This window comes from Pyrgilauda ruficollis, unplaced genomic scaffold (genome assembly GCF_017590135.1).
Source record: "Pyrgilauda ruficollis isolate IOZ18807 unplaced genomic scaffold, ASM1759013v1 scaffold10, whole genome shotgun sequence".
Taxonomy (NCBI): Eukaryota; Metazoa; Chordata; class Aves; order Passeriformes; family Passeridae; genus Pyrgilauda; species Pyrgilauda ruficollis.
Genome location: NW_024508101.1, coordinates 3,283,912 through 3,297,258, shown reverse-complemented (window position 1 = coordinate 3,297,258; position 13,347 = coordinate 3,283,912). Strand labels below are relative to the sequence as shown.

General features: G+C 42.2%; 1 protein-coding gene across 3 annotated transcripts in view; it reads right to left on the bottom strand.

Annotated features, from left to right (window-relative positions):
- PDZRN3 (PDZ domain containing ring finger 3) overlaps window positions 1-13,347 on the bottom strand; it is a 131,199-nt gene that overhangs the window by 16,356 nt on the left and 101,496 nt on the right. The gene's annotated exons all lie outside the window — the stretch shown is intronic.

The following is a 13,347-nucleotide window of genomic DNA, read 5'->3' as shown; positions in this document are numbered from 1 at the left end:
CCATCCATCTTGGGCAGAACCATGGCCAGCCTCTTGTGCTGCCCAAGGTGAATCCTGTGAAGGCCTTTTAATAAATTCCTACTTTATTCCTTTAACTCTGTCCAGCCTCTGTTCTAGGTCAGCCTCTTTAGGCATCACCAAGGTGTGAGCAGCCAGTGCCAGGAACCATCCCCACAACCTTGTGCATCTCTCATTTTCCCTTTTCATTACAGTAATTTTACAAATCCTCTGCTCTGCTTTTTATTTTGATAGATTTTTGGGCTTGCTCTTTGAGGTGAAGTACAAACCAGAATCCCATTTGTTTCTTGCAGATTAGAAATCCCTCAGCCCTTGTTCAAACACAAGAAGTTATTGATTGTCTTGGAGTTTTTCTAGTTTTGGTTTGCTTTTTAGGCTCTTTGCCTTTTTGCTGAACAAAACCAAAACTACAAAACTATGTGTTTGTGTCTGATAAACAATTTCTCAGATGAAACATGACGGTAGTAGTCAGTCACTGCAATAAAAAAACTCCATTTTAGAGTAGTGGATAGAAATAACAGGAGACATGCCAGGCCATGGAATTGGACAGAGCAGTGAATTCACACCCTGCACCATAATCCACATTTAGTCATATTAAAGTGGGGCACCTGAACGAGAACATTGCTCAGCACAACAACTGAATTTAGCCCATACTTAACATATTGCCCAGGGCAAAAACCTGCCTGATATAAAGAGGGTTAACTTGAGTGCAGAATAGTTTGAAAAGGCTAAATTCCTGCTGAATTACCTTGTGCAAGTAACACTTTTTCCTGCTGTCATCTTGAGTTTGCCTTAGAGAGGTGATGACACCGGGATTTTTGTGAAGCCAGCTGAGAGGGGAAGGTGTTAGCATGACATTTACATCACACAAACACTTGCACTGCTCACGATTGCTCCCAGTAATGCACAGCGTGTAAAGTTTGGCCTGGTCAAATTAAATATCATTAACTCGCCCAATTGAGCAGATTACTTTAAAACAGTTTGTACAGCTGTAAAATTAGGTTCAGTGTAATGTTTTCTCTGGAAAAAGGAAATGCTGATTATGGTTTGAATTTTATTATTTGCTGCAAATTAAACGTTGCACATTTTACTGTGTGCATCCTAATTTTTTTTGGAACAACTAAACCCAACAAGCAATCAAAACAAAAGAATCTAAATTGCAGTGTATAATGTTTTTCAGAAATGTGCTCAGAATAACTCTCGAGCAGGAAACTATCTATAAAGATCCTTTCTCCATCTTCACAGTAAAACCTGGTAAAATCCTGCACAGGACTGAGTTCCAGTTCATTCCCACATGCTGTCATGAACCTGGATTACAGACTGTTTAGTACAGGCCTGCATTTTAATTTTAATTTAGGTTCCTTAGGACACTTTTATTTCTGCAAATCCATGGACTGGCATCCTCTTTGTGCTCTCCTATGCAATTGTTACATAAATAATCATGACTTCAAGGACAGGTTGATGTCATGCAGGGAACAGGCAGCAGTAGCTGCACTGTGTCATGAATTGTTACTACAGGAATTATGTCCAAGTAGTTTCCTGACTATGTTGTCTGCAAGCTGATAATACCACAAAAAAGAAAAGGTGCTGCACAGCCAGGAAGAAGGACATGGGACCAGATTTTAGAACTGGGGTGATGAGCCAGCTAAATCCTAATCTAAACCCTCTCCTGCTTCTTTCTGTGTAGCAAAGGTTTGTGACTTTCTGGCATTCAGCTTCCAGCGGGTAAATTGATAACTCTACAAGCAGAACTATAGTTGATGTGTAAATTTCTTTAAAGGATGGGTTTGACAGGATGGCAATCATTGATTACAGTGAAATGGAAGCATAAGTCAGTGTACTGCTGTTATTACGGGCTTCTTAACCCACTCCAAAGACAGGGTTGGGGATTTTGTCTTTAAAAGTTAATATTTCTATGAGCTGTGGCAGCACCCACATCATGTTAGGCAAACAAGCCTCTGGACAGTAGCTGTCCACATGATGAATGGTTTTGGGGTCAGTCTGTGGATCCCTTACAAGAGATGGTTCCTAAACCCCAGCTGAGTGGAATCCTTTTAGCTCGGCAGGTTCCTGTTCTGAGCAGCAGCCCTGGCCACTGTGGTGATGCTGATCTATCAGATGTGGTCAGAACTGCCCTAACAGATGATGAAAGAACACACAGTGACACAAAAATACGCTTAAAAGTGCTTTACAGCAGGGAATTACATTTCTGAATCTGGTTCCTAAAAAACCTGCAGCAAGTGCCACAATATGTGGTAAATACTGAGCAGTGAATAGTTTGTAATTACTTTTTTTTAAAGCATTTCCCATCTCAGCACACCAATAATATCATTTTCCATTACAGGGAAATAAGGATGAAAGTGCTAAATATTTGGATAATAAAAAGCAGTAATTCCCAAGTCTGCTTATGCATAACAGAGATAAATTGCTTTTTAGTCTAGAAAAAGTAGCAGGTATTGGTATTTTATTTTTAGCAGCACAAAAATGATACAGAAGAGAAATATACTGGGATGACCTCAATGGCCTGATTCCTGGTGTCTGTGTTGAGTCAGTACTTGTGGCTAATCCTGAGTCTAGCAAATAGGTGATACTAATATGCTTAGTTTCTATCTGGAAAATTCATTACAATTGATAAATAATTATTCCCAGTGCTTAAAAAGCCAATAAATACATAATAAAACAAATAAATTAATAAATCTGTATAGATTTGCTTTGTTTACAAAAAAGGGGTTTATATTCCTAGACTTTATTCCTAATGCTGCTGAATTGTGCTCAGCAATTTTTTCCCTTATAAACAGTTACATCTGAAATAACACAGAAAAAAAAATCCATGCACATGAATGCTTCAAAGACTGCCAAAAACGACAAATATGCATAATTTCTGAGGAACACGCCATGCGACAGAGACAATGGGAACTTTCATGGCACAAAGGATGGATAAATTAACTTGTCTGGAAGGGTGAAATGCTTAGCTTTTGGACCTTCTTAGCATTGGAAATATAAGGAATATGGACAAAGTTGTGGATAAAATGCAGTGACTGGAGTTAAACGGAGCTGAATGGACTTGGGTGAAATTTGTGGTGCAGCCAGAGAGTGGGTTTAGCCACTGCATGAGGCAGGGACACAAACACTGTATTAACACCAGACAGTGAATAAGGAAGGCATGGTTAAAATGATTTTTTTTAAAAATAGAAACTATGCAATGATTATGAAATAAAATAGCATGTACAGTAATTTATTTTGTAGTATGTACGGTATGTTCTTCTGCAATAAAGTAGGCAGGAGAGAGGAAATCTACAAAGGCAGCAAGAAATGTATAGATAAAGATGGCATAATCCTATCTGGGAGGTCTGTGTCTCCTGGACGTCTTAATACTTGGAATGAAAATTATTAAAATAGTCACTTGAGCTTGCTTTGATGCTCACTGGAGTCAAGGGGTGTTTTGCTTTTGCAGTGCCTCAGCTCAGGCTCTGACTGAGAGAGGACATTAACAGCAAATCAAGAAGTTATGAAGATGAGAGTGCCATCAGCATTCCATGGCCAGACGGAGATAATGGAAGGGAAAATGCTGCCATGGTCAATGAAGGTGGAAGTGATGTATATTTGTAACTGAGAAAAAGAGAGATGGTGCCCAAAGGCAGAAGAGGGGAGGCACAAATCCAAACGGGTGACCCCAGCAAACAAACAGAAGGAAACAATGTCTTCAACTCTCATTTTGATAATGAAGCTCTCATTAATTCCTACACCCAAGAAGTAAATGGTCAGAAAAATAAACAGGAATTAATGAAAAGAGGAATGAAAAAAATCTAATAGGCTGTATCTGGTCCCAAATGGAAGCAGCAGAACTCCACTGAGGAACCCTAAACATCAGGTAGAATTGCTGAGGAACATCCCATGACAGCCTAGGAGGTGTGAGTACAGCAAAAATGTGGGCAGAGCTGGAGATCAGACTCCTCAGAGCCATGCAAAAGGCTGGAAATGTCTGAGTGCTGCCTTGGAGATAAAAGGGTGAAATCAGGGCTGTAGGGTTGTAAGACCCAAGTGCATTCCTGGGTCTGTTTCCAAATCTCTCTCTGTTGGCAGCTACATATTAAGTACAAAAAACAAATAAATCAGTGATGATTCGTGAGCAGTGATGTTCTCAACAAGGAGAAAACGAAAAGAAACAACCCAGGAAAATCCTCATGTCTCTTTAGGCTCGTGAAGAATTTGTTCTACCTCACTAGGAGATGGCTTTCCATATAATTTTCCAGTGCTGTGAGTGTGTAAGGATTTGGACATACATTGGCTTCTCTCTGCTGGAGCTGTGCAAGGGATTTGGCATCCCTCCTGTTGAAATCTCCTCCTTCTATTAATTCCAGATATGCCACAGTGAAATACCTTTTACAAGGGCAGATTTTTCTCACGTTTTTATATTTATAAATGTGCTTTTACTTGAACAACTGTTCTACTGAGAGGTCCCTGAGCCAAGGGCCACTGTTTAGATGCTAATTTCCTGAGGTCAGAATTGGCACAGGGTGCAGAGGCTGGAGCCTTCCAGCCTTCCCACTGTGAGGACAAGGCTGGACCTCCTGTGCAAGGCAAAGGGAATCTGCAGCCAAGGCTGGCATGGCAGAATTGTTCTCTGTTACCAGAAAACACATTCTTATTTTTGCTTGAGGTATGAGGCAGGATAGGACACGCTTGTGCTTTTACATAAATGTCATTTTATCGATAGCTGGTGTTTAATTATTGAGCAAGGTAAGTGATTTACATGCTTTATTTCTCTGGGTGGGCAGAGAGGCTAATTAATTGCCACTTTTAAATGGCAGACATAAATTAGAGGCCTTCAGGTATATGTCACTTGTTTGCAAGCGGACAGAACTTCCTCCTGGTTGCCACCAGTTCTGATTTTCTTTTCCTTCTGCCACAGAGCTTATGGAAACCCCAGCAGTGGTGGTTTCTCTTTTCCTGTGAGAGCAGAATTAACACACCTGGGTTCTCCACTCAAGGATGCTCCTGGAGCTCATTCCCAGTTTCCCACTGGCAGCCACGGCAGGGGCACACACAGGAGCCCGGGGAGGGGACACTGGGACAGGGCTGTGACAGGAAAGGGCTGGCAGAAAAGGTGGGGAAGGTGCTCAGGGCATGGAGGAGCTCAGCACTCAGGCATGAGCAGACACCATCTGCAGCAGAACAGATGAAGTGACTTCAGGCTCTGGTGGAAGTAGTTACAGAAAGGCTGGGAAAGCCACAAAACCCCTGTGCAGAACAGTTTAGTTAGAATTATTTTGTATTTTATTTTTGCAGCAATAGCATGTGACATTGTTTTCTGGATGTTGGGAGCACACAGCAGAAACCAGACGGGGTTTCAGTAAATTATTTTTTCCCATTAATTTAGACTGATTTCTGTGGGTTTAATGCCATGAACGATAAACATTTGCATGCATTGTACAGCTTGTAGGCTCTTCTGTGCCTCACAAATGTCACAGAGAAAAAAAACACTTTTTTGCCTAAGAATGAGTAAGCAGCTTTTCTTTGTAGATATTCATGCAAATCCTTGGGAAGTGCACTATAAAAATGCTAGTTCTGTTAGACTACAGATGCCTGTGCTCCATTTAAAATGCTCTTTATGGTCTGATTCACTCCTTTAGCAAGTTCTTAAGGAGTCTGCATACTAAGAAAAAGCAGCACAACTTTAAAGATTTTTATAGAAGCAAGAGCAGCAAAAAGCCTATTTTATAACCTCCCCCTTTTCCTCAGGAATTGGAGAAAAAAAGGTTCAAAATACAGGTTAATTCTTCTTGCAGATCCATCTAATCCCTCTTTTATTTCCCTCATATGTACAGTCTCTCTCCTTTTCAAAACCCCAGAATTACATTGTTCAGTAATAGACTGTTTCCATGTGTGTGCATTTCCCTTCTGCCTTGCGAGCCATCCATGACAAAACAATTCAGGCCAAGGAAAAATTCTTTTCCTTAAGAGCACAGAATACATTTGTTCTCCAAACCGTTAACTTGCAAATGGAAAATCTTGGGAAAAAGAGCCTGGGAATAAAGGAATTTTGATTTTGCTAGTAATTAGCACATTTAGGTATTACCAAGGCAGTGCCAGGAGTGTCTGCAGCATACTAAGATGCTCTTGGTTGGGTTCTCAGGCTCTGCTCCTGTGGATCACTACTCCAAATAAAACCACAGGGGATTTTATCATTTTCTTCAATGAAAACACAGAGCAGTGCTGGAGCTTCTGAGACTCTTGGACTTCCACTAGAAGCAAAGTTTACTTGGAGCCCTTTTTCTCTTAAAGATGCATTAATCATGTTAAATGACTTTTTACCAGGGCAGAAACGCTTTTCCTCATTTCTTCAAGTGATCTTTTGTGTATCTTTTCACGGCTTAATAACCCAGGTCCATCTAGAACACAGCCAGAAGTTTACAGGCCTCCCCTTTCAATGCCTCTCTCTGCCATTTCTGCAGCGTGCCCCAGAGGGGGCCAATCAATGGGATCTCTGAGTGAGCTACAAATGAGCCATAAATAACCATGAATTACTAATGACTGGATTCAGCAAGTGTAATTACCCGTTTTCTCACATCCCCTGCTTTGTCCATCTCCAGCACTGCACCTCCAGTGTGGCTCCTTGGGAAATGCTCTTGCCCTTCCCACATGTGCTTTTCCCAAGAGGCAAAACCTATGTCTACGTGTTCATCTAGTACAACAAATTACAGATTTTTATCAATGGCAGCTTCCAAAAAGCTTTGTATTTTATATTTATGTTTAAAGTAACACACAATGAGAGTGAACAGCATGAAAAAGTTAAAACCCTTTTAGCTGAGGGTGCAAATGTTATGTGGATTCAAGCTGAATTTGAGTAGCATAAGAAACAATTCCTGTCCCGAATCAGACCAAAGGCCCCTGCAGAGCAGCACCTTTCTCCCAGGGAAAAAGGGAATGGTCAAAGACAAGGATTTGGAGGGAGCTTTCCCCTGCTGTGGCCTTCCAGCACTCCCAGTTTGGTAAGGCAATATTTAACACCACACCTCAATTAAAATCAGAGTAGTACAACTTTCTGCTGTACAGACCAGCACTTCAAATAATACTGACATCATTTTAGCAGCACATCAGACTGTGCAAGCACAGCAAAAGGCAGGGCTGCCTCTGGAGACCTGCTCAGGGCAAACAGACAAAAGGGATGCCTACAGAAGATGAAAAGCATAACAAGTGAGCGATCTGCCTGGGGTCACAGCACAACTCAGACCTCCCATGCCACCACCCAGGCAGGGTGTTTAGGATCATTCTTATTCCCAGCACCCCGTTTCCACACTGCTGGTCATTGTTTGTAGCTTTTGAGTCCATCTTCCCACTCCCTCCCCTCTTCCACAAATGCCTCAGTGATGCAGGGCAGGGGAAGAGAAATTTTGGACAGCTCTGAAGATCACCTGTGTTGAAGAGGGTTATTGAAGCTGGTTCCAAGAAAAGATGGAAAGAACACCCTGTGCTGCCCTGTGGGAACCCAGTGACAGATCCAGAGGGTTTCTCAGCCCTGCTGCTTCAGGAGGGACCCATTTGTCACCTCGGGCCTTCCACAGGCACAGCTGAAGTGGCTAAAGAACCTCAGGAGGGAGTCCCACCACCTCCTCCCTCTGTGCTGCCATGGCCATGAGTTCTCACGGTGTGACATTGACAAAAACACCTTCATTTTCCTTTGCTTTGGCCTAAAACTGAGGCAGTTGCACAGATTTATCAGGAGCTTCTGCTGAATTCTGAAGCACCTCAGCCAAATTTAAAAGTTCTTAGCAGTTGTGATCTTCCAGCATATGAATGATTGCTTTCTCTAAAATGATCTTCAGTTTTCACTTTGCAAGAGTGTACAGAATACTGAAGTTGCAAAAAACCCTCTTGTTGCACTTCCATTTGTAGTTTTTGTTATTTTTTGGGATAATTTTGGTGTATCAGTGCCCAGTTCCTATGCCAGTGGACAGCATGTCAAATCACCTCTGTGTCCCTACCCAGGATTTTCCCTGGATGGACACAAGGAAGAAAACAGTGCCCTGATTCTGACCATTTGTGTTTTGGATGGTGGCATCTGGCTTTTTGCCTGAAGATATTCCATATTAATAGGAAGTTTTTCTTCAACTGTCACTGCTTAAATTAGTGAATATTGTAATATTTAATGTTTATGCATATTTGAGATTATTTATTCTGCCCCTCTCCTGTCAAATCCCTGACTTGTGCCCAAGTTCCAGTTGGATCTGCTTCCCTTGACCCACCAAATCTCTGCAAGGACCAATCCAGTGCTCATGTAGCTGCAGAGCTGTCCTGTCTCAGTGAAAATGAAGCCTGACCTTTTTCTTCCATTATTAATGAACACAACAAAACACATTTATTGAATCTGCACTTTTTCATTACTCCATATGTTTCCTTTTTTCCCAGCCCATGTCTGACATGTGACAGTAGAGCTCAGAGTGATTGTCCCTGGTGCTTCTCCCTTGTGACTTCTTGCCACCTGCTTCATAGCATTAAACAGATGTGTAAGTGTAAAGCATCACAAAACTCATCCCTTCAATCATTCATCATTTAAAAAAAATCCTAATAAATCCATGCTGTGGCTGAGCATTTTATCTGCCCATTGCAAAGATGAAAGGCACTGCAGATTTTAGGAAGATTATGCAGCAGTGAGACATTTCAAAGTAGGTCAGATTAGGCATTTATATCACAGGTGACCATTAGGCATTTGTTTATTTCATATCAGATCTTGTTTATGGTCCTTTAATGGCCAAAATATCCCTCTAACTTCACAATAAAGAATATCTTCCAGAGAAATCCTAACAGAGGCACTGCATTATTCATCATCAAGTGAAGAGGAAAATTTCAATTGCCAGTTTCTGGTAAATGTCTAATTAGGAAAGGGGACTTGTGAGCCACAGACAGGCGCCACGATCATTAAAGGGCAGTTTTCTGAAGATTATGAGTCTCCAGTCTGTCAAGCAGAGTTTTTCTACAGCTGAACTAATTCTGCAGTAGAAAACCCCGTCTAGAACAAAGCCCTTGGAATTAACATCTTGTTTAAGCAAACACATGACTACTTTGAAGTAAGTGAGATAGGTTCACAACTGTTATTGAGGTCGAGTTTAATGGCAGTGAAGTGACAGAATCAAACTTCAGCGCTAGTTTTAATTTCAGCTGCGGCACAGGCTGCACATACAGAGCACTCCAAGCCATACACTGTATTTCAAGTAGAGCAGCTCCCTATAATTGGCACCACCACTTTGGTCTTAACATGGAAAACTACTGAAATGTAGAGCAACTAATTCTCTGGCTGCCCAATTAAATTCGAGGGTGTGAAAAGCATATGTACAGAGGCAATTATTTCTGTTTTCCAAATCTCACAGTTTTGATTAGGTTGGGTTTTTTTTTTTTTTTTTTTTGAGCTGAATGTTTATTTTGGCAAGCTTCACTTTGGCCCTGCTTTAGGATAACATCATTGCTCAGTAGGTTTAAGTCTAGTTAGACTGTTTCCTTGAATTAGGCTTGCTTACTGATTGATTACTTTGGTCTCGTTTTCTCAAGTCTGAACGTGCAAATGGAATTCTGATGGCAAGGGGGCCTGCACTGGTGATTAGCTCAGTGCAGCAGGTTTGTGTGGGAGTTCTGCTGGAGAACAGTGCCCTGCAAGCGATGCCACTGGAAGCTGCCAATGGAAAACAGTGTTGGCTTGTTCCTCATCACTGCTGACCTCTCATTAGCACAGAATTTGTGTCTGACCTTGCTGCTTATATAACCTTGGCCACAAGAGCATCTCAGTCTGCTTTAAAACACAATTCCAGCTTGCCCACTATTGTTTTTTACCAACGCTGCCATTTTTCCGTGTCTCAGGGACGTGCCAGGATGGGAGCACGTGAGCGAGGCTTTCAAGTTTCCGACACGCCGCAGGATCATGGCAACAGCTGTTTATTTATATATGAACTTTAGTATTTGTGAGGGGTGCCAGCTCAACAACCACGGAGCAGAATCTTCTGACCTCGGCTCAGCTGAACCAAGGGCAGTGGCAACATGAGCTTGTTTCCTGCCAGCCTGTCCTTTGCCTGGAGGGACAGCCTGGAGGGACAGCCTGGGCTCTGTGCTCACCCAGCTCAGGGCTGCTCAGCTGCAAGTGCCAGTTTGGATGGGCTCTTCTTATGGTGTCTTCCCACTGGGTGAACTCCATCATCCTAAATCCCAGGGAGCATTGCCCAGGCGAGTTTAGAGTCATCTGTGATTTAAAATTCTATGTTGAAGTGCTTGGAAATTCTTCCAGTGGAAGGTGTCCCTGCCCATGGCAGTGGGGTTGGAATTACAGAATCTGTAAGGTCCCTTGCAATCCAAACCATTCTGTGATGCTGTGAGGATTCTGTAAAACACTGTGTCCAGTTATGAAATGATTTCACCGTGTTTCACCTCCCATACTGTGGGCAATGTGAAACAGGTACCAGGAAAGTTCCTTAAATTGCAGGCTTAAACTTTTTTTACTCTATTTTGCCCTCTCAAAAGCTCTATCTCAGATGACTCATTCTTCTCTAAGTTTCCTACAATGGAGTTTACTTTTTGGTCCCTCAGGAATTTTCACACAAAGGGAAAAGCCCTTATTTCAGTTATTGTTTATGTAGGAGTTGATGGCATTGAAAAAAGCACATCAGAAACCTGGTGTTAAACACCCTCCCAATTTTCTGGTTTTCTTTCTTCCCCCTTCTCCTTCCATTTTCACAACTTTTAGTATCTTCTGAAGAAGATTCCCAATTTAACCAGACACCCAAAACCCTAGTAGTGTCTATTACTTAATTTAATATGCTGTATTCAGCTGGGAAACAAACCTTGGGACACATCTGAGATGGGATCTGCAGCCCATTGCTGCCACACTCATCAGTGGTGACACTGCTCTGCATCAAGCTGCCACAGCCCCCTTTGTATTTGTAGCACAAAGCATTGATATGCACAGCTACAACAGTCTCTAATGACGAGGTGTCTTAATTTGGTTTTTATTATGTGATTAAAGGTACAATAAGGTAAGTGCTCAACAAGAGGGAAGACCATTGTTCTGCATCATTAAGCTCACAGCAGCCCAAAAAGAAATTGTAGGCAATGTGCCAAAGCCCTTAATGAAGAGGATCTCTTTGAATTATCTATGGATGAGGAAGGGATAAAGCCTGAGCTCTGGTATATTTGATCCTCTTTGTACTCACTGTTAGAGGACTTACAGAGCCAGCCGTACTGGACCTTCTGGAATTGTAATTTATGGAAGCATTAATTTCCCAGCCACACTAAAGCTCTTGCCCTAATAGAGAAAGTGCAGTTATGTACTATTATTAATTCCTTCAAGTGTCTTCTGAATTCCTGCATCTTGGAGTCATGAACTTTTAAAAAATAAGGCTAAGGAGATTTATTTGTAAGGATGCTCAATATTCCCTAAAATCAAGTTATGCAAATTTTTGTCTAACTCAGATTTCTTAAAATAGCAATGACTTCGTATCACATGATATTAGGGTTACATGGATGACACAAAAAACCACTGTAAGAGACATTTTCTACTGTTGGCAGATTTTGAAACTTTTATCTTCTATATTCTGTAATTTTAAATGGCAGTGATCCTTCATCTCCCTCACCATTAAATTTTAGGTGATTGCTCTTGTGTGTAGGTTACATGAGGACGTATTTTTATAGTTGTAGTGACACATAATTAACTGGATGTGCTCCACAAGCTATAGAATTCCCTCCCTCCTGTCTTGCGAAAGACAGAAATCAAAGTAGACCCCTGTTAAAATAATTTTCCACAGTTATTTATATTCTAGAATAATTAGGAATTATAGCCTTAAACAGTTCAGGTTTTGCTATGTTAGAAATCCCAGTTTTATAGGATTACATGCACCTTTCCCTTCTGTGGAAAATGAGGATATTCCAACAGTGTTTCCCAAAAGAATTCCATACTTCATGAGGAGCACTGGGCTCTCACACAGGCTGCAGCACTTTGCAGGCTGACAGATTCCTAAAACCAAACTCCTGCCAGGGATCTGCACCTGCAGCCAGCACTGGATAGTTCAGTCATCTCAGATATCAGCAGGAACTGTTCCTGGGACTGATTTCAGGACGTGTATTTAAAGAATGTTGTCCTGCATCTGTCGGGAGATGTCAGCAAGTTGCAAAGGTTCTCTGCCACCTTCCCTTCACAACAAAAACTGAGCAAGCCCCTGAGCAATCACAACGCTCTGATCAGGGGCTGTCTGTCTGTCCTGGCTGTTTCACTCCTGAACGTGACTCACTGACAGTTCCCAAACCCAGACTGCACAAAAACTTGTCAGGATAAGGAACGATTCCCACAGCCACTGCTGTACGAGCAGAGCATTCACACAGCCCATACCTGGCCCCAGGTGTGCTGCTGCAGGCAGCACCTGCTTCTCACTTCACAACACTGCCCGAGAAATCTGATTACCTCCCTCTAAAATTCCTGCCCCCATCACATGCACAGCAGCTTAGCAAGTGGAAGTGTGCTGGTATAAATAGAAATGACAGTCAACATGTCTTTCTATTTGCTCCCACAGGGTTTTTTTTATTCCGCAAAGCGTCAGCGTCCTTTGGGTGAGCGAGCGAGAATTAGATCACAACTACGTGGTTAAAATTTAATCACTTCCCTACTAGCATAACACACAGACCACATCTTTTATTCACTTTGTTGTCAGTGACATCAGGATCTGGGATCAGCTGCAGGTGGGAAGGCGGCAGGACACGGGACTGCTGAGCAATTCCCTCTGCCGGCAGCACGGAGCAGCGCTGGGAATGTCACCCAGCAGTTGTCACTCCTCCTAAACCACCTCAGGAATGGCAAAAGGTAAAAGTACAGCTCGAAGGATCTGGGTAGTGTCTGTCCATCCAGAATCTTTGTACACACAGCCCAATCCACCTTCTCAGTACTGACTGTGAGTGTATATGTCTAAATATCTCCAGGGAGATCTGCAGGAATATATCCTGAAACACCTGGGCATGACTTTTGCATCCCCCTGCCTAAGTCCAAACTGCTCTGTAGATGTGACAGAGTAAGGAATTTCAGAGGCACGCAGAAGGAATGGCAGAATCAGGAAATAAAGTCTTTGCAACAGAGTTTGATGTGTTAATACACTCACAGAAAACTTCTCAGAAGGTTCATATGAGTAATTTGGTATACAAAGATCTGTAGGGCAGTAGTTTTAATCTGCTGTCAAATCTGTTAGCTGGTGTTTTTACACAGCAAGGTGCAACACCTACGAGAACGAGCCACGAACTCCCAGTGACAGGCACCCACAGACCAGACTGAGCACCACTGAACACACTGCTCCAGGTACTTGA